This window comes from Hylobates moloch, unplaced genomic scaffold (assembly GCF_009828535.3).
Source record: "Hylobates moloch isolate HMO894 unplaced genomic scaffold, HMol_V3 SCAFFOLD_21, whole genome shotgun sequence".
NCBI classification, from domain to species: domain Eukaryota; kingdom Metazoa; phylum Chordata; class Mammalia; order Primates; family Hylobatidae; genus Hylobates; species Hylobates moloch.
The window spans coordinates 8,163,616-8,188,858 of record NW_026652296.1 but is presented as its reverse complement, the minus strand read 5'-3'; the positions used below and the strand labels follow the sequence as shown (position 1 = coordinate 8,188,858).

The following is a 25,243-nucleotide window of genomic DNA, read 5'->3' as shown; positions in this document are numbered from 1 at the left end:
GCTTAATTAGAGATTCCAAACTGTATAAGCTCCAGGAGCTGCAGACCAGTATCCTCTGGATGACTCACACACTTTGATCACTGGAGTAGACCTTTCCTGCAAGCTCCTTTGAGTGTTAGACTCGTATTAAATCACCTTGACATCAGCTCTGGGATACCTCAGAGACATCTCCAAACTCAGTATGTCCAAAGTCAGTCTTGTCATAAACTCCCCCTGCCTCATCCAGGAGATAAATAAAGTTTAAAAAAGGTTGTAAGTGTGGGTCTCTAATCTGATAGGGCTGGTGCCAATATAAGAAGAGATAGAGGCTGGGCATGGTGGCTCACGCCTGTAATCCCAGTACTTTGGGAGGCCGAGGTGGGCGGATCACAAAGTCAGGAGGTCGAGACCATCCTGGCTAACACGGCGAAACCCCGTCTCTACTAAAAATACAAAAAAATTTAGCTGGGCGTGGTGGTGGGTGCCTGTAGTCCCAGCTACTCGGGAGGCTGAGGCAGGAGCATGGCGTGAACCTGGGAGGCAGAGCTTGCAGTGAGTCGAGATCGCGCCACTGCACTCCAGCCTGGGGACAGAGATAGAGACAACAAAAATCCTTCTCTCTCTCTCTCTCTCTCTCTCTCTCTCTACCCTGTGAAGACAGAGCAAGAAGGTGACCATCTGGAAGGGAACCTTCACCCAAAACAGACTCCTTTTGGAGCCTTGATCTTCAGCTTTCCAGCCTTCAGAAAATACATTTCTGGTGTGTAACCTTCACAGTGATTGTTATTTTTTTTTTATGGCTGCCTGACAAGACTAAGGAGGTTGACCCAAAGATACCAGATCCTAATATATGGGACCTGTAAATGTTATCTTATTTGGAAAAAAAGTCTTTGCAGATATGATTAAGAATCATGAGATGGGGAGATAAGCCTGGATTACCCAGGTGTGCCCTAAATGCCATCACAAGTGTCTTTATGAGAGAGTGATAGAGGGAATTTCACACACACACACACACACACACACACACACACACACACACGAAGGCAATGTGAAGATGGAGGCAGAGATTTGTTATCTGGTCACACACTCTGGAACTGCAGCAAGTAGGGAATATATGCTTACCTGAGGCCTCTGGAGGGAATGCGACCCTGCCAACGCCTTCAGGTCAGCCTTTTCCTCTAGAACTATGGGAGAATAAATTTATTTTAGTTTAAGACACGAAGTGTGTGGGAAATTGTTACAGCAGCCATGGGCAACAAATACAGAAAGAATTCATATCTTTTTCATTGCATGTATTTCTCTGTGATTCTTCTCACTATTACGATGGTAAGAAATGAATGGTCTAGATTAGGATTGGCTATTGAGGAAAGGGATTGAGAGAAGCTGTGGGCTTATCTTCCTGTGGGGTTTTGGGTCTAAACTCTTGAATAAAGAGTACATTTGCTTAGAGGATTCTGATGCTGGTAATCACTACTTGAGAACCTAATAAAATTTAGGGTAGGTGGATTCAGGGCCCTGGATATCTTTAATGTCTCCCGTATCGATAAAATCTGCATATAGAGAGTCAGTTATTGAACAACTCCAAATTTTAGGATCATAGGTGACAAATCAGATAGAATGTTCAGTCTTCATTACGGTGAGTGGGGTTGGGGAAGTGATGTTTGGGTGGAGAACCAAATAAGATGAGAAAGCAAACTTAGAGGAAGTGAGTTTCAGGCAGAGGAGAACGTAGCCACAAAGGCCCTGAGTCTGGAACTATTTTGGCTTATTTAAGGAATATCAAGAAGTCCGAAATAGTTGCAATTCAATGACAATGTTATATTATTTGGTGCAGATAGGTTTATGATTATAGTGTCTTCTTTAGAAAATATGTCTTTTACTATTACATTATATTCCTCCTTATTCTTTTATTACTTTAAATTCTATCTTGTTTGACGTTAACATTGATTTCCTGTTTTGTGTATCTTTGCCCATATCTTTATTTCCCAATTTTTGCAAAAAATAGTTTGTTTACATTGTGTTTTTTGGTAAATAACAGAATAACAAATACCTAAGGTGAATTATGTTTCATCTCTCCTATTTGAGTGGCGTAAAAACGTGAATTTTACTTAGAAATATTTTCATCAAAATTTCTAATATGAACATGTCTTGGTGCTAAGCAGACACTTCCATTACCTGAACATAACTTGCATCTACAAAATAACTCATTTCCTGATGAGTTTCAGTAATTGAGGTATTGTTGCACATGTCATTCAACATCTTGAAATTTTAGTATCTCTACATGCATGAGCTTTTAAAAATAAAGTCATGGCTCTATTGGGCCACAAAGAATACACTTAAAATTTACAGTGTTAGCAAAAATTACTAATTTATTTAACTAATAACAATGTTGTTTTTTATTTATGTCTATAGTCACACCATCAGTATGGCATATGTTTGAATTGTTCCAATAGTGCAGATGGAGTTACTGTGATTTAGCAAGACTTTCTCAGCTGCACTTACGACCAATATGATGCTCTTGGGAGGGGCCCAGCTGTGGTCTAGATGGTCTGTGTCTGTAGAAGGAAGCATCAAGTTTCAGCCCATAAGGGAATTGAACCCCTGACCGTGGCCTTATTAGCACCATGTTCTAGCCAACTGTGCTTGCTAATAGGTCACACATGACAAAAATTTTGGAGACAAGGAAAAGATGTCAAAACATAGGATCCTTGGTTTTCACATGTTTGTTTCGGTCTGATAAAAAAAATCCTTAGATTTGGGGTCAGATCTAGCTTGGTTTGAGTATTAGCCCCCTCTCCTGATGACTGAGTGACCTTGGTTTTCTCTTTGAACAATGAGGATAATGAGGCCAATTTTGGAATATAATTTTTTAATGTCAGTGTAAGTAAAATAATTTACGTGGGAATACCTAGTATATAATGCAGCACAAAGTAGTTATTCAGTACATATTCTTTTATAGTTTGGTTTAAATCATTGTGAGGTAAACTGATGATGCAGAAAACCACAACACTTCTCCCTCACTTAGATTATATCCCCTCTCTTTCCACCTTCTGTCACCTTCAGTGATACAACTAACATGCTAAGGCATCATTCAGTTGCAAAGTGGTTATATTTATGCAATACAAATAAATGCAAGGCAGAGGAGAGCCACGTTACTCAAGTGTTTTTAGTCTGTTTGGTCCTGGCTTGAGCACACTGAGATGAGGTGAGTTCAGCACTCCAACCCTCCTAGGCAGCAGAGGTTCCAAGAGAGCAAGTTCCAAGAGAGGACCACTGGGTTTTAGGTCCTCACTCTGTAGCTGTGCAGCCTTGGGGCAAGCATTTAACCTCTCAAACCCCGGGTTTTCTCATCTGTAAAATGGGGTTCGTTACTGTTACTACCCCAGAAGATTTTGTGAGATGAGGTGAGATAAGACCAGTGAAGAATTTAACCAGACATACGGGAAGTGTTCGAAAGTGCTCAGGGGAAGGTCATGTGTCTCATCTGCATAGCATGCACTTTATGACAAGGGCTGCCTTTTTTAACTTCTCTGATCTCTCTCTCTCTCTCTTTCTGTGTGTGTGTGTGTGTGTGTGTGTGTGTGTGTGTTTTAAGACTTTAAGCCTGCCCCAACAAGCTTATTTACTCAGAATGTAAAACAAATTTATAAGTATATTGACTAAATACACATCAGGTATCAATTTTATTTGTTGCAGGAATGAGTATACTGTGTGAGTCTCTTAAAAGGTTGATACTCTGGTTTCAGCCTAACCTCAGCCTTGATCTGAATCCAAGGTTTCTAAGCCTCTCTTTCTTATCCCCTGGCTCTACCCTTTAATTCCACATCAAATCGTTCTCTCCAGCAGTCTTACTCCGAATCAGCGGTGTTGACCTCACATGGAATCACAGGACCATTCCCCTCATTTCCTCTCCCTGTTTTTCATATTCAACCTCTGTTGACCCTTCCCAGGTGTTACTCATGTGATATATTCTGTAGGCTAAGTCGTTTCCCCCCTGCCCCGAGTTTCCCATTTATTTCTTCCACTGCCAAAATGTCTTTTTCCCTCTGTATCTTCCACAATCCCTATGTTCCATATCTATCACCTTTATATGTGTCCTGAGCCTTGCGATTCTCCATCTGCACTCCTGGTCACTTTCTCTTCCTCGCTCTGAGCCGTTCATTCTCTGTGTTGAGTAAAAATTCTTGGCCTCAAGGAGCTTTCATCAGCAATGCTAATATTTTAAATATTATGATTACTTTTCTCTCAGCTATAAAAATCTCCCAAAACATCCATGTGATCAGTATAGAACACTGATTCTCAGTCAGGGAGGGGTGATTTTGCCCACTAAGAGACATTTGTAGTTGTCACGACTGGTGGGGGTCCTTCTGGCATCTGGTGGGGAGAGGCCAGGGATGCTGCGGAACAATACTCCAAAGCCCAGGACAGCCCCACAGCAAAGAAATATTCAAATGCCGGTAACGCCAAGGTTGAAAAACTCTGGTGTAGATTAGAAAGTATATTTATCTTAAAAATCTAGAATAGAACTAAAACACAATGCAGGCATAGGGATAGTTAATAATAAAACAATAATAACTCAAATGTATTTGGCATTTGTCATGTGGCAGGCACTGTGCCAACAGTTTTCCCTTCTTTGCCTTATTTGATCCTCATAATTACTCTATAAGGTAGGAACTATTATGATCCCCATTGCAAATGATAAAACTGTGGCCCAAATAAGTTAAATTATGTAACTAAGGTCACATAGCTGATTAAGGACTGAGCTGAGATCCTATCCCAGGCAGCCAAATGGGAAGGGCTTCTTTACTTTGAACCGCTGTGATGAGCACTGATGCATCTAGAAACAGATGTGCCATATACTTCAGAGCGAGGATCCTCTAACTGAGGTCTCTTGGATAGGATTCAGGAGGTCTTTGAGCCCCCGGAAATAAATGCAGTATTTCCATCAATGTGCATTTTTTTTTTTTTTCTGGGAAGGCGGATACGGTTCAAACAGTCAAATTATCTCAGAAAGATTTGCAACCAGAAATACATTGGGAATCCATGAACAGCTTGCTCTTGACTTTCAGGAAAGGAGAGATTTTGTGCCCTGGTTTAGGCTCCCTTTCTGCAAACGTGGGCTCAAAAATTCGGACCAGACTATGAACCATCATTGATTAAACTTGATAAATCATTTGGCAACCTTGAATTTCCAAGGACTGTTAAAGGGCACAAAGCAAATTTAATAAAAATTTTAAGAAATGGGGTGACAGGTGATTTTTATATAAGATTAGGAAATATAATGGCCTCAGGTACTAACGGTTTCACAGTATTGACCTGTCCATGTCACAGGACTGTTTGCCTGGGTGTTGCTGATACTGTCCTCTGTGATTCTCACTGTCCCTGAATTCATGGCTCACCTGGTCCCCTACAAATTTATATATTTGCTTATCTGTGTTAATACCTTCAATCTGGTTACCTCCAGCTTTGATGGTTTAGGAATCACATTGATGCTTCTTTACATATCATAATTGATTACATCTAGCATCTAGGACATTTTTTTAACACCCATCTCATGTGTATCAACTTTGGTAAACGTTCCCTTTGGTCGCAGTCATTTGTTGACTCTATTTTCCCTATTGATAATCTTTTCAGCTGCAAATGATGATATATTTGTTTCCTTTCAAATCCTTAGCCCTCTAATTAGCTTTTCTCTTTTTAATTTATTGGCTGGGACCTTCAGAACAGTGTTGCAAAGTAACAGTGATGGGCATGCTTGTTTTATTGTTAGCTTTGACAGCAAATCTTCTAAATTTTCACAGTTGCTACAAACTGAATATTTATGTCTCTCCAAAGTTCATATGTTGAAATCCTAACCCCCAAGGTGATGGTATTAGGAGGTGGAGACTTGGTAGGTGATTAGGTCATGAGAGCAGAGCTTTCCTGAATGAGAATAGTGCCTTTAAAAAAGAGATCCAGGCTGGGCATGGTGGCTCATGCCTGTAATCCCAGTACTTTGGGAGGCTGAGGTGGGCAGATCACTTGAGCCCAGCAGTTTGAGACCAGCCTGGCCAACATGGTGAAGCCCCATTTCTACCAAAAAAAAAAAAAAATTAGCCAGGTGTGGTGGTGTGTGCCTGTGGTCGCAGCTACTAGAGACGCTGAGGTAGGAGAATTGCTTGAACCCGGGAGATGGAGGCTGCAGTGAGCTGAAGTTGCACCGCTGCACTTCAGCTTGGGGTAACAGAGGAGACCCCGTCTAAAAAGAAAAAAAAAAAAAAAAAAACCCAGAGCTTCCTTTCCCCTTTCACCATGTGAGGACATGTGAGAAGATGATCATCTACAAAAGAGGTGCAAGCCCTCACCAGGCACCAAATCTGTCTGAACCTTGATCTGGGACTTCCCAGCCTCCAGAACTGTGAGAAATAAACATTTGTAGTTTATCAGTCACCCAGTCTATGATAGTTTGTTATAGCAGCCTGAACACACTAAGACCACCACCTAAAATGATGTTTGTTATAGGTGCTTTTCCTACAAAAATTTCTTCTTTCCACTGCTATGTTGCTAATTCCCTATTATTGTAAAAATCATTTAAAATTATTAAATTTTATCCATTTTGCATCTACCAAGGACGTCAGATGACTTTTAAAATTTTATTTCTAAGTTGACTTTGCATTTTTTTGCTTTTATACATGATGCTCTGGTTTCCCAGAGAACAATCATATTTAAGGGACTTTGAAGTAGGAGGCATTCACTGTCACCACCCATGGGCGTCCTACAGCTACATTCAATATGTTCTTGGAAATACATTGGCCACAATGTAATGACTACTCAAAATATTGCTAACATGACCTACTTAGACATAAGGTAGGGGAGAAAGAATATTTAGCATTTTCCATAAATATATATGTCTCCAGATGTACCTATTCACAGGGAGTCAGAACAAAACAGCATTATGAAATGCTCCATGAGGTCTCCAGGGCCATAAATCAACTGAACTCAGCCAGCACCATGTCTTCTTCAGAAGTGTATCTTTAGTCTTCGAGACTGCCCATGACCAATAAAAGAAACGAGGATATTTTTTGATGAAGTTTATTTTTCCAATATTTTTCCGATATTGAAATACCAGAGGTCCTTGCTTCCAATAGGCACAAATTTCAGTTACCGTGTTTTAATTAAATAACTCCAGTTCCCCAACAATATGGGTCAATTTTTAGTTACCATGGTATATTACCTGTAATTGCATGAAGTGCAAATTTCCCTGCTAGCTCTTCAGTTCATAAATCACTACATAAATAACACATGCACATCATGATCTGTGACTGAGCATGTCACTTCTTCGAAGTCAATGACTGGTCACTAAGCATCTGTATTCAGTTCATACGCAGACAGCAAAGCATGAAGTTGTGTTGTCTCCTTGTCTCCCAGTGATTAAACCACGTGACATTTTATAAACGTGAATAATCCTGGCCGGGCAAGGTGGCTCATGCCTGTAATCCCAGCACTTTGGGAGGCCGAGGTGGGCAGATCACGATGTCAAGAGATTGAGACCATCCTGGCCAACATGGTGAAACCCCGTCTCTACTAAAAACACAAAAATTAGCTGGGCGTGGTGGCACACGCCTGTAGTTCCAGCTACTCAGGAGGCTGAGGCAGGAAAATTGCTCGAACTTGGGAGGCGGAGGTTGCAGTGAGCTGAGATTGTGCCACTGCACTCCAACCTGGCGACAGAGTGAGACTCTGTCTCAAAAACAAAACAAAACAAAAAAACAAAGACAAAAAAATAAAAGTGAGTAATCCTAAGATAGGATTAGCAACAAAGATAAAAGTGCATTAAAGAAACAAAAAGTGGTAGTGCTGGAAGTGAAACTTGCATTGAACCTAAATGGAGTTATTGAAGAAATAGCTGATCGTAGGAATATTGGTGCTGCTGTGGTTGGAGGCTCTACTGTGCAGCTGGAGGAACTTCAAGGAAGCAAGCTTATCAAAATAAGTAAGGAAAGTGGTTGTGACGAAAAGGATGAAGATGTCCCAGAGGAAAGGATGCTGGCAAAAACTTCACTTTAAAGGGATTCTCAGAGATAACTGACAACATTGAAAGATTTACACTCAAGGTTTGGAAACTGATTTAAAGTTAGAATTAAGTATAACAATTCACGAAGGCGTGGAGAAGATGCTTGCTTTGTCTCATAAGTTCTACAATGTTTGAACAACTCTTGATAAATTTTTAATAAAGAAAAAAACTTCAATTTTCAATGTTTCTAATTTTTAAAATTGTAGTGTACTAAAGTATTAGTTTTACTATTTCTATATTTCCCTACTTATAAGTGAGAATAAGTGACTTTTTAATGTTTTGACAACCATTTTTAAAGGTCACAGAGCAACTGCAATTTTTACCACTGATTATTAATAATCAGATGGTTTTGCACAGTTGTAGCCTGCACAATCGTTTTTATGGTCCCACACTGTTCTGCAAAGTGAGGACAGTGATGTAATTTTCTCATTGAAGAACACTTGGAAAATAGAGCAAGAGAAAAAAATTTACATATAACCCCATCCCAAAAGCACTTGTGAGTATAAAAATGTGTATCTTTCCAATAGTCATTTTGATTGGTATAATTTTATATCTGTTGGTTTTACATACTTGTGATCATGCTGCTTAAAGAATTTTATTCCCTTTTTAAAAATAGACTTTACTTTTTAGAGGAGTTTTAAGTTCACAGCAAAATTGAGTGGTAAGTACAGAGAGCTCCCATTATACCTCATATCCTCACATAAGCACAGACTCCCCTACCAGCAACATCATGCACCAGAGTGATACATTTGTTACAGTCAATGAACCTACGTTGGCACATCATCACCCAAAGTCCATAGTTTACTTTAGGGTTTACTCTTAGTGATCTACATTCTGTGGGCTTCTAACAAATGTATCATAACATGTATCCACCATTATCATGTCACATAGAATCATACTGCCCTAACAATCCTCTGTGTCTTTGAATTTATTAATCTCTCTCTCACCCCAACTCCTGGTAACCACTGATCTTTTTATTATCTTCATAGTTTTGCTATTTTTCTTTTATATATTTTTTTGATGTTAATATATAGGTTTTATTAATTAATCTGCATAATAATCCATTGAGTGGATGCATAATAGCTTATTTAACTTTTTAAGTGAATTAAACTGAGTTGTTACAGGTTTTCACTTGTTTACGCTTTTTCCTTTGGTATTTTGCATTCTTTTCATAGGGTCAATTTCAGAAGTACAGCCATTAGGTCTAAAGTCTCAGCCAATGTATCGAATAAATCTAGCCTGCAGACAAATTTGGCCTGGCCAGCACATTTGTTTATATATACATATATATGTTAATGGAGCCAGTAGTTAGCACAGTTTACATACAAATCTGAATTTCCTATTTTCCTTGAAAAAAACCAGGAGATCTGTTGACACCAGGTGTTTCCATATGTCAGCAAGAAGCCGGACCTGTGGAGCTAGCACCCCTCCGTGAGCAGTAGAGTTTGATTTTCACTAAATGTGATTAGCAGATGGTTTTTAAAGACAAAAGAACCATAGTTTATTTGCTGTATTATATTTTGATTTATAGTCCACATTTTTTTTCAAAGGAATTTGAGATGTCTCAACAAACTGGTATATGGATGTGTGGGAAATACTTCTGTAATAATGAACTACCCTGAGTTTGTGGAGCATTAAAAAGTGCTTCGGTTCAAGCTATTATATTCCACCTTTTCAAGAGGTGGGTTCTTCCCTGAACCATTACATAGTGAGAAGTTTAGTATCTACAAAAGGTATGGTGTTTCGTGGTTTTGCATCTTGTTTGATCTTCACACTGGACAGTAGCAACTATAAAATTTAAAAAGTTTTCTTTCTAGAATTACTCTGGAAGCTTACATGCAGATGACCATTGCTCTGCTCCACCACCTTTGATGGCTCCCTACAGCCTCTGCAATGCTCTCTCCATTCATTAGCCATTTCATTAGCTCCTCCCACCCTGACTTCACCCATTTAATTGTTCCCCTCTCTAAAGGTCCATTTAAAATGTGATCTTCTCTCTCATACTGCAGAAATACTACTTTTTCCCTTATGAATGCCCATTGCCTTAATTTCTGCCTCTGGTATGGCCGTTGCTACTTTTTCATTTTCTATTTTAGGTGGTTGGGTGGATGATTTATCTCTTCTACAAGACCTTTGAGGTTTTCTTTTTTTTTTTCATGAAAGTTTATGTCTATAAGATGCTGTTGAGAGCAACTTGATTCCTCATTCATTTTTGTTTCCCACAAAGTTTATGCCTGAAATGTGTGTATAAACAACATTTGAAAGAAGAAATGGAAATCTCCCATCGCTGCATCTCAGTATGAAGAGATGGAGGGAAGTTAAGTCCTAAATGAACCAGATTTGGATGTTACATGACAAGTGGCTTCTGCACAGTAAACTGAGGCAGAACTGTAAGTGATGAGTAGGTATTCAAGAATGAAACAGATCATGACCAAGGACAGCCACATCCGACCATTCGTTGTGTTTTGTTGATATGCCCTGACAATAGGTGACATAACCGAGGAAAGAAACTGCTGGGGGATACAGGCCTATACCTCTGGATATATTTTTCTATTGTGATTTTAACTTCAGAGAAACTTCCCTCTGACATAATGAAGACTCTTGAGGATTGAAGATGAATATTTATTGGAGAAAAATGCAATGGGAAATAAAGAAATCAGAAGATTGGAGATGCTTGACAAACTACTGGAAATTTTATTCCCAAGTAATTTATTTCTTATTTGTGTCAATTTGATAAATATTACATAAGTTAGGATTATGTTGAATTGCAAATAACAAGAGCAGGTGTTTATTTTTTTTTTTTTTTACATAATAACAAGTCCAGAGGTGTGTTTAGATGGCTGTGCAATGGCTAGGCCACTGGTTCTGATGCTCTTGGCTTTTTCCTTATGGTCACAAGATGGCTGCTTCAGTACCAGTTCTTACATCTGCGTTTAAGAGATTAAAAAAAAATAAAAATAAAATAAAAAAAAAGAGGCACAGGTACTTCTGCAACTGCCATCTGTCCTCTTTTATCAGGAAAGCAAATGAGTTCCTAGGAAGCCACTGGTGGACTTTGTTTCATGTTTGTTTCATGGCTATGTTGTCTTGCATGGCTACGTATCGCCAAAAGGGAACCTTTGAAAGGGAATATTTCACTGAATGTTTTTATACTCTGAAAATAAAGTCATTGTTTATTATACATGAGATAAAAGAGAATGGTTATTAAACAGGTAATAGACAGAATCCGTCACTGCCATTTAACTCCAATGTCAGGGGTCCCTAACTTCAGCATTCTGGGATTGCCTTTTCTTTTAAAGCTCAACTGTAATAGTATTCTCTGGGCCCTCATTCAATCTAAGGGTTCTTTTTCTCCCTCCATGTTGAGAATCTGAAAACCTACCTACCTTCCTTCCTTCCTTCCTTCCTTCCTTCCTTCCTTCCTTCCTTCCTTCCTCCCTCCCTCCCTCCCTCCTTCCCTTCCTTCCTTCTTTCTTCCTTCCATCTTTCCTTCCTCTCCTTCCTTCCCTTCCTTCCATCTTTCCTCCTTCCACCCTTCCTTCCTCTCTTTCCTTCCTTCCTTCCTTCCCTCTCCTTCCTTCCTTCCTTCCTCTCCTTTCTTCCTTCATTCCTTCCTTCCTCCCTTGTCTTCCTTCCTTCCATCTTTCTTCCTTCCATCCTTCCTTCCTTCCTTCCATCTTTCTTCCTTCCATCCTTTCTTCGTGTCTTTCCTTCCTTTCTTCCTTCCTCATCCTCCCTCCCTCCTTCTCTCCCTCTCTCCCACTTTCTTTTTCTTTCTTTTTTCCTTCTTCCCCTTCTTCTTCTCTCCCTCCTTCCTTCCTTCCTTCCTCCCTTCCTTCCTTCTTTCGTTCCTTCCTTCCTCCCTCCTTTCCTCCCTTCCTCCCTCCCTCTCTTTATTCCTGTATTTCTCTTCCCTTCTCTCTCTTTCCTTCTTTCTCTCTTCTTTTTCTTTCCCTCTTACTTTTTTCTTTACTTCTCTTTTCTTTTCTTTCTTTTTTGAGACAGTGTCTCACTCTGTCTCCCAGGCTGCAGTGCAGTGGTGGGATCGCTGCTCATTGCAGCCTCAACCTCCCAGGCTCAAGGGCTCCTCCTGACTCAACTTCCTGGGTAGCTGGGACTACAGGTGCACAACACTACACCTGGCTAATTTTTTTTTTTTTTTTGTAGAGATGGGGGTCTCCCTATGTTGCCCAGGCTGCTCTTGGATTCCTGGGCTCAAGCAGTCCTCCTGTCTCAGCCTCCCAAAATGCTGAGATTACAGAAATGAACCATGGTGCCCAGCTCCTTCTTTCTTATACAGACCCATTAAACTATCTTTGCAACATCAGTCTCTGAACTCACCTTTCTCATCCAAATAAGCCATCAAGGTTTCCTAAGCAAAGAGCTATCAACATGGACATGGATTAGGCAACTACACCTAGGATAGAAAAATGACTGCAGTCAGTTTCTTGAAATACTCTTTTTCCTTTCTCCTCACCACAAATGAAAATAAACACTTATTATTTTCAAGTTCTGAAAAATAGTACCCGTGTTTTAGGTCTCAAATGTTCAGAAATCTCAACATCAGACACTCTGCAGAAAATATGGAGTCAGTGGGACATGAGTCCGTTCTGTTTAAATCTACATTCAAGTATGTTAAGGTCAGTTTTATCATGCAACCATCGTTTCTGTAGTTTTAACTTACTGCCTCTGAATATGTTGTCTTTGTGATGCATGAAACAGTGTCAAAATCAGGAACGTGACTTAATGTATTAGTCTCAACACTTACGATGGTAAAGTATCATCAGACTGTTGTGAGTGATGCTCATAAATGTCATCCACTCAACCATATTCAAACCACATGCAAACTTTCTAACCATATGCAAATTCCCATTTGTGATGGTCACCTTCACTCATAGTTTAGAAAATGTTGTGGTTGATTATCCCCCAGCTCTAGTGGTCGGCTGAGATCCATTTAAACCAACCAGCATATGTCATTATCCATGGTAGTAAGCAGCTTTGGAAATAGCTCCCATGGGGTCCCCACCTCCTGGTATTCATGCTGTTGTGTAATCCCTGCTTTTTGAGTGTGGATGGACTTATCACTTGCTAATTGATATGGTTTTGCTGTGTCCCCACCGAATTCTCATCTTGAATTCCCACATGTTGTGGGAGGGACCTGGTGGGAGGTAATGAATCATGGGGCAAGTCTTTCCCATGTTATTCTCATGATAGTGAATAAGTCTCATGAGATCTGATGATTTTAAAAAGAGAAATTCCCCCGCCCAAGCTCTCTCTTTGCCTGCTGCCATCCATGGAAGACGTGGATTGCTTTTCCTTGCCTTCTGCCTTGATTTTGAGGCTTCCCCAGCCACATGGAACTGTAAGTCCAATTAAACCTCTTTCTTTTGTAAATTGCTTGGTCTCAGGTATGTCTTTATCAGCAGCATGAAAATGGAATAATACACTAATAATGACTAAAATATGCCAGAAATAATGGGATATCCCTTCCAGTATTAGGTTATTAGAGACTGTGACTTCCATCTCTCTTGTTTGCTTACTCTCATGAAGCCAGCTGCCTTGTTGTGAACTGCCCTACAGAGAAGCCCCGTGGCAAAAAGCTGAGCATGGTCTCTACCGAACAGCCAATGAGGACCTGAGGCTCTCAGTCCAACAGCCCACAATGAATTGAATCCTGCCAGCAACCACTGAATGGGTTTGGGAGAGGATCCTGTTGAACCTTGAAATGACTGGAGTCCTGGTTGACACCACAATTGGAGCTTACAAAAGACTCTGAGCTGGAGGACCTAGTGAAGCCATATTTGGATCTCTGGCCTATAGAAACTGTGAGGTAATAAGTGCATGTTATTTTAAGCTGCTAAGTTTGGCAGAGGAAGGAGGGAGGTGTAATTTGTTATATAGCAATAGATAACTGATACACTCCTGGTTATAAAAGTTTGTTCAGGATGTGCATGTGAGCAGTTGAGCCAATGGTAAGTAGGCTGATCCTCGACTTTTCAACTGGTAGAAGGAGAGGGGAGGGAAGGAAAAAAAGAAAGCAAGAGAGGAGGTGGAGGGGGTGGAGAGAGAGAGAGAGAGACTGTTTTTTGCCATCTATGAAGCAAAGAAGTTGTTCTATAGCTGTTGTCATCTTGCAACTTTGTGGAGGTAACCTGTCTTAAAATAAAGCTAACACAAATCAGAAAGCACAGCTGAGAGATAGGGAGATACCAGGTTCTAGGGCATCATTTAAATATGTGTCTGAAGCCAGCAGATGTGAATCACTGGATTCCCTTTTTTTCTTAAGCCAGTTTCCATTTTTTTTGTAACCCAGACTTTGACCTGATACAAACTGTAATTAGCTAATGATCAAAACTTCTGCTGTCCAAAGAAGGACTTGTCACCCTAAAACAGATGCTCCAAATTTTGTCTCAACTGACACAATTTGGAGCATCTGTTTACAGCTTTACAGGAAGGGGGACAAGGTATTTTTAAGTGTGTGAGCACAAGTTAAAAAAGTAATTGGAAACTAAATAAGTACAAAAACATCTTCAATCAAAGAAACATTTTGTAAGCTGAAATATTGTTCATTTTTATGATGGTATGTGTATATCTTCATATATAAAACTTCACTATCATTAGAAAATGTCACACAAAATAACAAATACACCTTTTTCAATCTGGTTGTAAATATGCAGAGTGGAGTTTATTTACCAAAGTGTTACACATTTCCAACTGATAATATATCAATAAAAGCTCTCACTCCAAGATGTCATTAAAGCCACATTTGTTCATTTCTATTTATTATGAGAAAAAAACAAAATGAAAAAAGTGGATTTGAGTCATATTTCCTGTGAGTTCATCATTTACTGGCATATAACACTTGTGAATTTTATTCAATTCATTTAAAATGATTTCTTACATGCAGCCAGAAAGTTGAGGGCGGCAAGGAATTCAGAATTATCAGCGGGCATCCAAGATTTCTCAGGAGACAGATTTAGAATCACAACTAAGGTATGTTTTCCTTAAGGAATGTGTCTTAGAAAAATTAGTTCTAATGAACTAGAATTTGTTCCTAATAAATTCAGCTCATTTGTGTTTTGAAATTAGTAGACTCAAATGACCTTCTTAAAATGAGTTTCTTCCTTTGTTCTCTTCCCTCCCCTCCCCCCCTTCCCCTCCCCTCCCCTTTCCGATATAGACCAAAATCTATGGTACCCATTTCAAATGCCCTCAGAACTCATTCTTTTTTCATGTTTATTTCATAAAAGTGGGCATTCTATCTATCCCAACCTTTGCCTATAGACCTAACATGTAACCTGTTTTGGCCAGTGGGATGTTAGCCAGCATCACACAAGGAGAGGTCCTTTTGCTCCTCTGTCTCTGTCAAAAAAAAAAAAAAAACACCCAGGCTATCCTGATGGAGAATTACACATTTAGCTCAGGTGTGCCAGCCAACAGCCAGTGAGGCATAGAGTGAACCTAGCATCACCAGAAGAACTGCCTAGCCCAGCCCAGCCCAAATCTCTGACCTGCAGATCTGTGAGGTAAATACATGCTTGTTGTTTTTAGCCACTGTATGTGTGTACATGTGTTCAGGCATGTGTTTCTCAACATTATCCTGGTAATAGGTAACTGGTACACACCTAATACCTGAATAACTGATTATATGGTTGAAATATCTGGAATGATTCTGATTTCCTGTACTGAGTCCTGACTGATACAGAAGTTTATAGACATTTTCTCATTTAATTGTCACAACTACCCAACATGGCAGGTATTGCTGCTCTCCCATTTTACAGATCAGGATGCTAACTAAATCATGCAAGTCCATACAACTCCGAAATGGCAGAGTGGAAAGCAAACCAGGAGGCTGAATTTGAAAGCCCACATTCTTAACCATCAGACCACACTGACTGACTCAGTTTTCACATTGAGAGTGAAAAATATTAGCAAGTTTCCTCTGGAAAGATCTAGAAGATAGGTTTACAAGGTCTAAATTGAATGGGAGCTATAAAGGAAGCACAGGTTTCATGCAGAGGATCTGAAGCTCTGTGTGCACTTGCATGTTTTAGAGCTGAATTCTTGGAGGGTTGTGCAACCTCTTCATCTAATACGATTGGATTTGGCCCTATCTTCAGATTTGTCATTTCTTCCATGACAGCATATTAAATGACAATCTCAAATAAAGACCACTCATTTGAACAAAGGGAACACGCCCCACTCAGGCCCTTCTTTGATTTATAACCAATTCTCTTTTAACATGTGGACCCAACAAACGAGAGATGGCTGACTAGCTCGAACAATGAACTTGTTAGTTAACAGAATTAACAGTGTGTTGTTTCACTGTGATGACAGTAATAAAACAGGAGACGTGAAGCCGATATAGTCACAACTAAATCGTAATGGATGAGATATTTACAGCAAAGCTGTTAAAACATTGAATAAAATATGGGAAGAGCAAAAGCAGATGTGTTTTTATTCTTCTGAGTTGAAGCTTGCAAGGTAAAAAGATAGTTTGAGTAATAATCACAGGTTCTGATTCACAATGCATTAATAAATATTCATATGGTACCAGCCGCTAAAACTTTCCAGATACAGAAATAAAGTGAGAAAGCCTGTTCTTGCCTTACACTTTACTAAGTTTAGATTTCCAGACACACGTGTCAATATCTCCATTAGGTTCCTGTAAAAGTTTTCTTTTATTTTCCACTGCGTTCCAAGTCTTGATGGTGAAACATTCATCTTTCCTGTTTCATTCCAAATGTCACAGTATTTCCCCCACTCAAACCACAAGAAAGTAGAAAGAAGTGATGGTCTATTAATAAAGAAGAGACCTATAATTTAAGTAGAAGATAGAGGTGCAAGGAAATGAGCATTTCTCTTTGAATTAGGCACAGGCAAATGAGCTATATATCCCATTGGATGTCCACATCCCCAAATGAATTAGAACGGTGGGATGCCTGATTTTGCAACAGCAAGCAAAACACATTTATGCGTTTTTCTTTTGTGATTATCATTGTCTTTGTTTTAAAGGAGCAGGGAGTTTTTTGAGAGCACAGGGGAATGCTACCACATTACTCAGGGTTGAAACAACTTGGGAAGCATAATTTGGGGGGTGTGAAAGCATCAGGATGCTTGGTCCAGGTTTGTTTTCCTGCATTTCAGAAAAACACCTGCTGGAAAAGAAGGGAGAGGCTTGGCGCAGAACTGGTTTGGATTTTTTGGGAGGGAGAAAGGAAGAAAGTGAGACAAGAGTGTCTTGCAGGGGCTCAGATCCCCCTGGCTGGGGGCCACAGCCCTCCCCTCTTGAGTACCTAGTTTGGGTATTGGAGGCTTCCTGATGGATGTCCATGTGTGCTGCAGTCAGTAGCACAACAGGGCTCCTTGAGGTTGCTATGACATCCTTTGTTCCCCATTTCCCTGCTTTTATTGGCATATGTACCTTGGCTTGTATGTAGAACCGGAGGGCTTTGTGTTGCATTTTCATTTTCCCCTCTGTTTTATTAATCACTGCGTCCTTTTATCTCCCTGCGCATCCCCAAGTCTTCTCCCTAGACTTGCACAGAATCTTTCATTTGGGTTCCATTCTTTGTTTTCCCTCAGATGATCTCTGTTGGCTCTCAATGAGATTTTGTTGTTTCTCACCCTCTCTCCCCTCCTTGGCCTTCGTATTATTTTTTCCTTTTAATTAATTCCATCCCCACAGACTTATATTTGCGTTTTTTTCATTTTCCTATTCTTCTCTGTCTTCTTTGAAAATCTCAGGGTGATGTTTCTGGGCACTTGTCTGTGGCTCGGAGTTCTGGGAAGGGAGAGGCCGGGGAGGGTGTCTTCCAAGCAGGTAGGGCACAAGACCAGCAGGAAGGAGTGGCCCCAAGCCAGGACTCACCAAGGAAGCCTCTTACCAAGTGCCTCCTGGTCAAGAGAGGGTTATTTCCAGGGCCAGGCATGGGGGCTCACGCCTGTAATCCCAGCACTTTGGAAGGCGGAGGCGGGTGGATCACGAGGTCAGGAGATCGAGACCATCCTGGCTAACACGGTGAAACCCCGTCTGTACTAAAAATACAAAAAAATTAGCTGGGCATGGTGGCGGGCTCCTGTAGTCTCAGCTACTCGGGAGGCTGAGGCAGGAGAATGGCGTGAACCTGGGAGGTGGAGCTTGCAGTGAGCTGAGATCGCGCCACCGCATTCCAGCCTGGGCGACAGAGTGAGACTCCATCTCAAAAAAAAAGAGGGTTATTTCCAGAAGAACCTTCCTGGCACTGAAATCTGAGAGCAAGCAGGCCTCTCAAGGGTCAAGAGTCCTACCACTTCCATTTTGGGGGATTCCCAATGTGTTAGACAATGAAGACGGACTAAAAAAAAAAAGAGTTATAAAAATTGTGGTATATTTAACAAATTAACACTCCTTACACAAATCTAAGGCTATGTCATTGTGGCATGTGCAAGCAAATTAGCAGATTTAGAAACAACGCTTAATCTGAATGCACTACTGATAGTCTTGCAAATAAATTTCACTAACAAAGTCCAACCACACCAGGTATTTTAGAAAGCATGTGATGTTCTAAAGCTAGTATTATTTGGTTTATTGGCTCAACCACGAAGGAGTTAGTTTCCTATTATGCTCTGATTCTCTTGTCGCCCTGTGCGCAATTGACCAGGCATTTTTTTTCCTGAATGGGAGGATTGGGGGCGGTCTGAGGTTTAGATGGTTCACGTTTTTTCCTAGTAACTTTGGCAGAGGAATTAATTATTACTGTGCAATCACCTTTTTTGGAAGGATATTTGGAATGTGCTTCTTGTCTCTTTTCCCTTCAGACTTTTTTTCTTCTTCTTCTTTGAATTGGACAGCCTAAATGTTAGCTTTACTGGAGCTGAACATACTGTAACACTTAACCAAGGTGAAAAATGACTGCTTGCCAATGACTTTTACATCTATATTAAGACTATGCTGTTTATATAGCACAGTTAGATATAATATGTTCAAATACAGAGAGTGTGATAGATCCAGGCATCGATGATATGCTTTCTTTAAAAACAAAAGGATTGCAAGAAGTGAGCCAGGTATGGCTACTTAGGAATTTGTGCAAATAAGAAAAACAGGGTTATTACTTTTTTAGGCATTGGTCTGTATCTAACTTTACTCTTTTTCGGATTTATTTATTCATTGGCTAATAAAGATTTTCAGCCATAGATGGGAGTTTGTTTTTTTCCTAGGTAATTGGTAAATGAATAGAACCAGACTTTAATCAGTAAACAAGGTATCTGGTAAATTGATTAAATAAATGATTCAATATTGTTAGAAGAACGAGACTACAACTTTATCCCAGTTTAAATCTTCAGTGCTCTTAGAACCTCATTCTTAAGATGAGGCTCTTTCTTTATGAATGGAATTTATTTACAGAAAACAAAGCATTTGGCTGAGTTTGTGGCTTACTCGAGATTGCACAGCAAGTCTGAATTAAATCTGTGTAACAGGTTCTAATCCCATGGTCCAGCAATTAGACCATTCTCCCTAAGCTTCTTGGAGAATTAATTTCTCATTATAAATAAATATATTCTGCACCATGGTCTGAACATACCAACGCAAAGCACATTTTCTGACAGACATTTCAAAGATATAGATGAGCTCTTGCATCTTTTCAAAAGCAATGCAAGGGACATTCACACAGCAGGTGCTGGAAGGGTCCTTCTGGCAGACAGAGGGGATGCAGAAGTTCTGCTCAATCAGGTTTTCCTGACCATATCATTAGCTGCGGTTAATATGCACAGGTCTAGCGCTAAAAAATGGGCCCCTGGCTCTCACAATGAACCTGACAACCTGGCCAATCAAATTCAAGTCTACCACGTTGCCAGGGTAACTAATACACAGTCACAAAAACAGAATGATCACAGTGAGGGAAAAATACAAAATGCAGCATTTTCATGCTTAGAGAAAGAAAGAGAAAACACAGGCTGACCGTACATAGCAGGAACTGATACTTGCTTCTTCCTTAAGTATGAGCCATTCATTTACAGCCATGTGCAAATGCCTATGTGCAGATGTATGCACCTATCCTCTTTCACAGAAAATATGAGCCTCACTTCTGGAACATTATTAGTGAATTTAGAATGGGAGAAAGATGGCAGATTATGGTTTGAGGTGGAAAGATCTGGAGGCACACACACAAAAAATGAGCATCCACCCTTCTTCCTTGAGCAGCTCCTGGGTTGAAAGGTGCTTCCAGACTCACTTAACTCAGTCGATGGTCCTTCCTTTCAGTATTTAAAGGATGCTACTGCCAGGGTAATAAAAGCCACCCCATGCCCTTAGCAATGACTCTCTCCAGGCTAAACAGTCCCTCTGTTTTGCTATGTGCCCCCATAGTATAGGTGCCCAAGTGATTCTGAAAAACGTAGGTCATGTCCTGCCCCCGCTGACGGCTCCTCCCCTGACTTCCCTTGCAGGCTGAGCAGCAGGTGGTGTTTACACCACGGCCCACCAGGTCCTGCTGAGTCCGCCTCTTCCTAACTCTCTGCCCTTATTTCTTGACTCTCTCCCCCGCAGTCCACTGTCAACAATCTTCCTTTCTGTCCCTTGAACATGCCAAGCTTATTTCCACTTGCGTTAGTTTCCTGGAGTTGCCATAACAAAGCCCCACAAACCAGGTGGTGAAAAACAACAGAAATGTGTTCTCCCATAGTTCTGGAGGCTGAGAGTCTGAAGCCAAGGTGTCTGCATGGCCGTATCCCCTCTGAAGGCTCTGGGGGAGTCTATTCCACTTCCTTCTCTGAGTTCCTGATGTTGTTGGCAATTCCTGGCATTCCTTGGCTTGTGGGTGCTTTGTCCCCATCTCTGCCTCCCTGCGTGTTTCTACATCTCTTCTTCTCTTCTTACGAAGACATCAGTCATTGGATTAGGGCCCGCCTGAATTGCATAGAACTCAACTTGACTATGTTTGCCAAGGCTGTATTTCCAAATAGGGCCATATTTACAGGTACTAGCTGTTATCACATCAGCATATCTTTTCGGGGACACAATTCAATCCATAATGCCACCTCAGGACTTCCGCCTTGAATTCCCTTCTACTGGCCCTTTTCACGACTGGTTCCTTGCATCTTTTGGGAGTGAACTCAAAAGCCATCTTGTCCAGAAGCTTCCCAGATCACACATTTTTGACTTTCCGCCCCTCAACTCCTTGTCATCACTGCACTTTGTTTCTTTCTTAAACCTTATCACCACTGGATATACAACTCCCCTCCCTCTATCGAGGGGAATATGAACTCCCAGGAGTAACTGCTTTGCATGTCTTATTCACAGCTCCGTTCCCAGAGTGTAGATGAGTGCCTGCAACAAAATAGGTTCTTGATAACTATGCATTGAATATAAAATCTGAATCAGAAAATTTGGGAAGTAGGAGAAATTGTAGAAGAGAAGGCTGAGTTGAGGTGATACTGAATTTATGACAAGCATTCAACAGTTTCTGTGACAAATATCTGTTGGACATCCATTTTGTGCCAGGCACTGTTCTAAGTTACAGCTCAGCTAAGACAGACACAAAGCCTTGAGCTCACGAGATCTGCATCTGAGGGAAAGCCCGAGAACCTGCCATATGTTGAGTGCTTGCTATCTACCAGCACAGTGCAGAATGCCTGTGATGTTAATCCTACAGAAAATTGTAGAAGGCAGGTGCTGTCATTAACTTTACTTCTTCCCAGGCGAGGAAACAATTTCAGAGCAAGTTCATCTCACTGGTAAGCGGGAGAGCAAACTCCTCCTAAACATGGGGTTCCGTTCCCTACCCTCTTAGCTGCTCCCTTATGCAACTCTTGAAGAAAACACTAATGATGGCCAGAAAGAAGTCCATGTAGTTGGCAATCAGCTGCATTTTCCTGAAGAGAAAATGAAACACAGAAAAGTTAAATCACTTCCACACATCACAAGCTAATGGGTGGCAGGTAGGGTAGGAGGGAGATGGCCCTGGTTTGTTGTCAGAGCCCATGTTCATAAGCCCTACCTTTATGTCCTTCTCAAGTCTGTAGGTTTGTGGGCAGGTATAGCAGGGGTATCCTTTTTTTTTTTCTTTTTTTAACAGAGCTCAGAACCCAAGGTTCTCAAACTCCAAAGAGTGTAGGATTCGTCAGGGGATTCCAAACATAGACTTTGAATCAGCAGGCCAGCTTTTTCCGTTACCCTTGTGTGACCTTCTGGGGCTCCCTGATTTCTCACTCATAGCCATATTCACCACATGGCAGGCTTTGTGCTACAGAAGGGTTCCTGGGAGTCTGCAGGACACCATGGCCCAAACCACTTCTTCTTGTTATTCCCTGAAACAGACATATGTTGCTTTGCTTACCCCAAGTCCAGACCTTCTTCTGATAGTAACATCTCAAATTTCCTTTTGAGGAACCATGCCTCCCTCATCCCAATCCAAAGAGTTTGAATAGATTTGACTCCTCCTCCTTGGTTCCAGATGTGACAAGGTACTTTGATGGACTTTATGGGGAACCAGAAAACATCTTTTCACTAGGGCTACAAAGTGCATACAATGCATGTTGGATGCTGTGTTACTGTGAAGAGAGAGTCACCCAGGTAATAAAGCCAGCATTGAGGTAAGCAGAGATGAAAATTAGAGACAGAATCCTGATGAAATCTTGGAATGGCCAGAATACCTCCTGGGAGGTAGGCTTATTGCAAAAAAATTCCATTATAAGTAAGACAATAAAGTCCCTTTTTTGCTAAAATCAGATTAAATTAGATGTTGACACCTGCTGCCAAAAGAATCCCAAATAAAAAGAATCCCAAATAAAACATCTCCTTTAGGCCAAATTCCCCTGTACTCTAGAACAATCTCCCTCAGAAACTGGAGTGGCTCATGATGGTATTTCAAACTAAAGTGCCAGTGACTAGGAGTGCTTGCTGACTCAACCACTGGAATGTTCTGGAGATGAAATTGATATTTGAAAGCAACTGGAGGGTGACTGACAGTTGGTAGGTACTTAAAAAATATCCTGAGTCTACCTAAATGGTGTATTTTCTTTTTTTACGTGCTAGAATATATGTACTTGGCAAATCTCAAATATGTTTATAATTTGGGGAGTATAATAGGAGATATTTTATGTGAGAAAAGTTCTCATCATTGCTTTTTGCCTATTTGGTTTATTTTACATGACTGTGAAATGCAAAATTCCAAGATTTTGACTTTTTGCATGATTTTCCTCTCTCTCCCATCTCCTTTTCTCCCACACTTACACCATCCATCCCCAGTGGCCAAAGGTACGAGAATCCACCATTTGGAACTTCATCTTTTAAAGACCAGAAACTCCTCTTCAGGAGAAGGAAGAGTGTGATATATGTGGCTTTATCTAAGGTAACACAATGAAGTTCCAAGTTCTCTAGTTTCTTTATTTAAAAAAGATAAAATATAAATACCAGTGATTTATACCAAGGGTAGCAATTTAGTGCATAAGGAATTTCTTTTGCTCTATTCCTCTCCATCTCCATCTCTCTTAAAGTAACTAATTTTCACAGCTTAGTGCATATTCTTCTAGTCATTTTTCTATGGTATTATAACCAGACACAAATGCATGCATGTACATGCATGTATGTATGTATGCCTATATACATAAATACACATACACACATCATTTTTTAACATATTCTTGTACACTGTTGCTTTTGGATATATTTCCAAAGGTAGGATTGCTGGGTCAAAGGGTATGTATAATTTTAATTTAAATGAACACAGATGATTACTTTCCAGAAAGTTTATAGAACTTCACATTCTCACCAGTATATTTCTCCAAATCACTGCTATCCCAGAATTTTTTTGCACTTGATACTGTGGTAGTTTCATGATTTTTATTCTTTTTTCTCTTTATAAGACTGAGCATCTTCCCCATTCGAGTCCTTAGGACCATCACTCAGAATCTGTTCTATGGCCCCATCGTGCATGCCTTTCCTGCCTTTCCTGTGTTCTTGCGGAGGTTGCCACTTGTAATAATGGGGATGAAGATGCAGCTGATGTTTATTGAGTGTTGACTACCTGTGCTGAGTCTGCTACGCACATACAATGCTGAATAGGTTCTTTACTGAAACTTTTTCCTTTGATCTTCACAATAACCCTATGAGCTATCTAGTTTTATAAGTCGGCTTTTACAGATTAGGAAACTGAGGCTCAGAAAAAAGTTAGAAGATAGGTGTGGTGGCTCACGCCTCTAATCCCAGCACTTTGGGGGGCTGAGGTGGGAGGATCACTTAAGCCCAGGAGTTCAGGGCCAGACTGGGAAACCTAGTGAGACCCCTGTCTCTAATAATAATAATAATAATAACAGTAAGATAAATTAGGTGAGTGTGATGGTGCACATCTGTAGTCTCAGCTACTTGTGAGGCTGAGGTGGGAGAATCACTGGAGCTTGGGAAGTCGAGCCTGCAATGAGCTGTGATCACACCACTGTACTCCATCTTGTCTCAAGAAAAAGGGTGGAGGGGAAGGTTAGAGTAATTTGTCTAAATGTGCAGAGGGAGATGGAAGGGGTCACATGGCAAGGAGTGTGGGTGGCCTCTGTGAGTTGTGAGCCAGCAAGAAAATGAGGACTTCAGTCCTACAACTGTAAACTGAAAAATGTAAACCTCATTATTACTGATTAATTTATTTATTAATAGATATTTACGGAATGCCTGCTATGTGCCAAGCTAAGAATAGGAGTAAAAAGCATGAAAAAACACAAGATCCCTGCTGTTCTGGAGCCTATATTCTAGTACAGAAAATATCAGATCATGGTTTTAAATGTAAATCTATATGTTACATAATCTGCTTGATAACTTCCTTTTTTGTTTGTTTTGACAGCTCCGAGTTGCTCATCATCATTTTTTTTTACATCACAATATAACTGATAAAAAGCTCCTGTTGATGGTAGAAGAAGTTACAGCCATTTTCTCCTTGCATGCAGATGCTTGCATTGTTAAAATTTCCTTCAATTCACATTACTTTGTAGGAATCTTTAAGCCACTAGTCCTTTTTGTGAGAGCTGCTATAGTTAAGAGGTGATAATGCTGTCTATGAATCCACATTACTAGGCATGTGTAAATTGCAAGAAACCTCAGTAGGCCGTAGGCTAGAGGCAGTAAGAACGCCATTGTCATCTGCAGAGACAATTTGACTCCCTCTCTTCGTATTTGAATACCCTTTATTTCTTTCTCTTGCCTGATTGCCCTGGCCAGAACTTCCAATACTATGTTGAATTGGA

General features: G+C 40.4%; 1 long non-coding RNA gene across 2 annotated transcripts in view; it reads left to right on the top strand.

Annotated features, from left to right (window-relative positions):
* The window catches only part of LOC116461317 (uncharacterized), an 89,198-nt gene extending 66,598 nt beyond the window's left edge, over positions 1 to 22,600 (top strand). For both annotated transcript variants that reach the window (XR_009211506.1, XR_009211505.1), the window contains exons 3-5: positions 13,583 to 13,862; positions 14,940 to 15,025; positions 22,468 to 22,600. This is a non-coding gene — a long non-coding RNA (uncharacterized LOC116461317). The remainder of the gene's footprint in view (positions 1 to 13,582; positions 13,863 to 14,939; positions 15,026 to 22,467) is intronic.
* Positions 22,601 to 25,243: the final 2,643 nt, after the last annotated feature.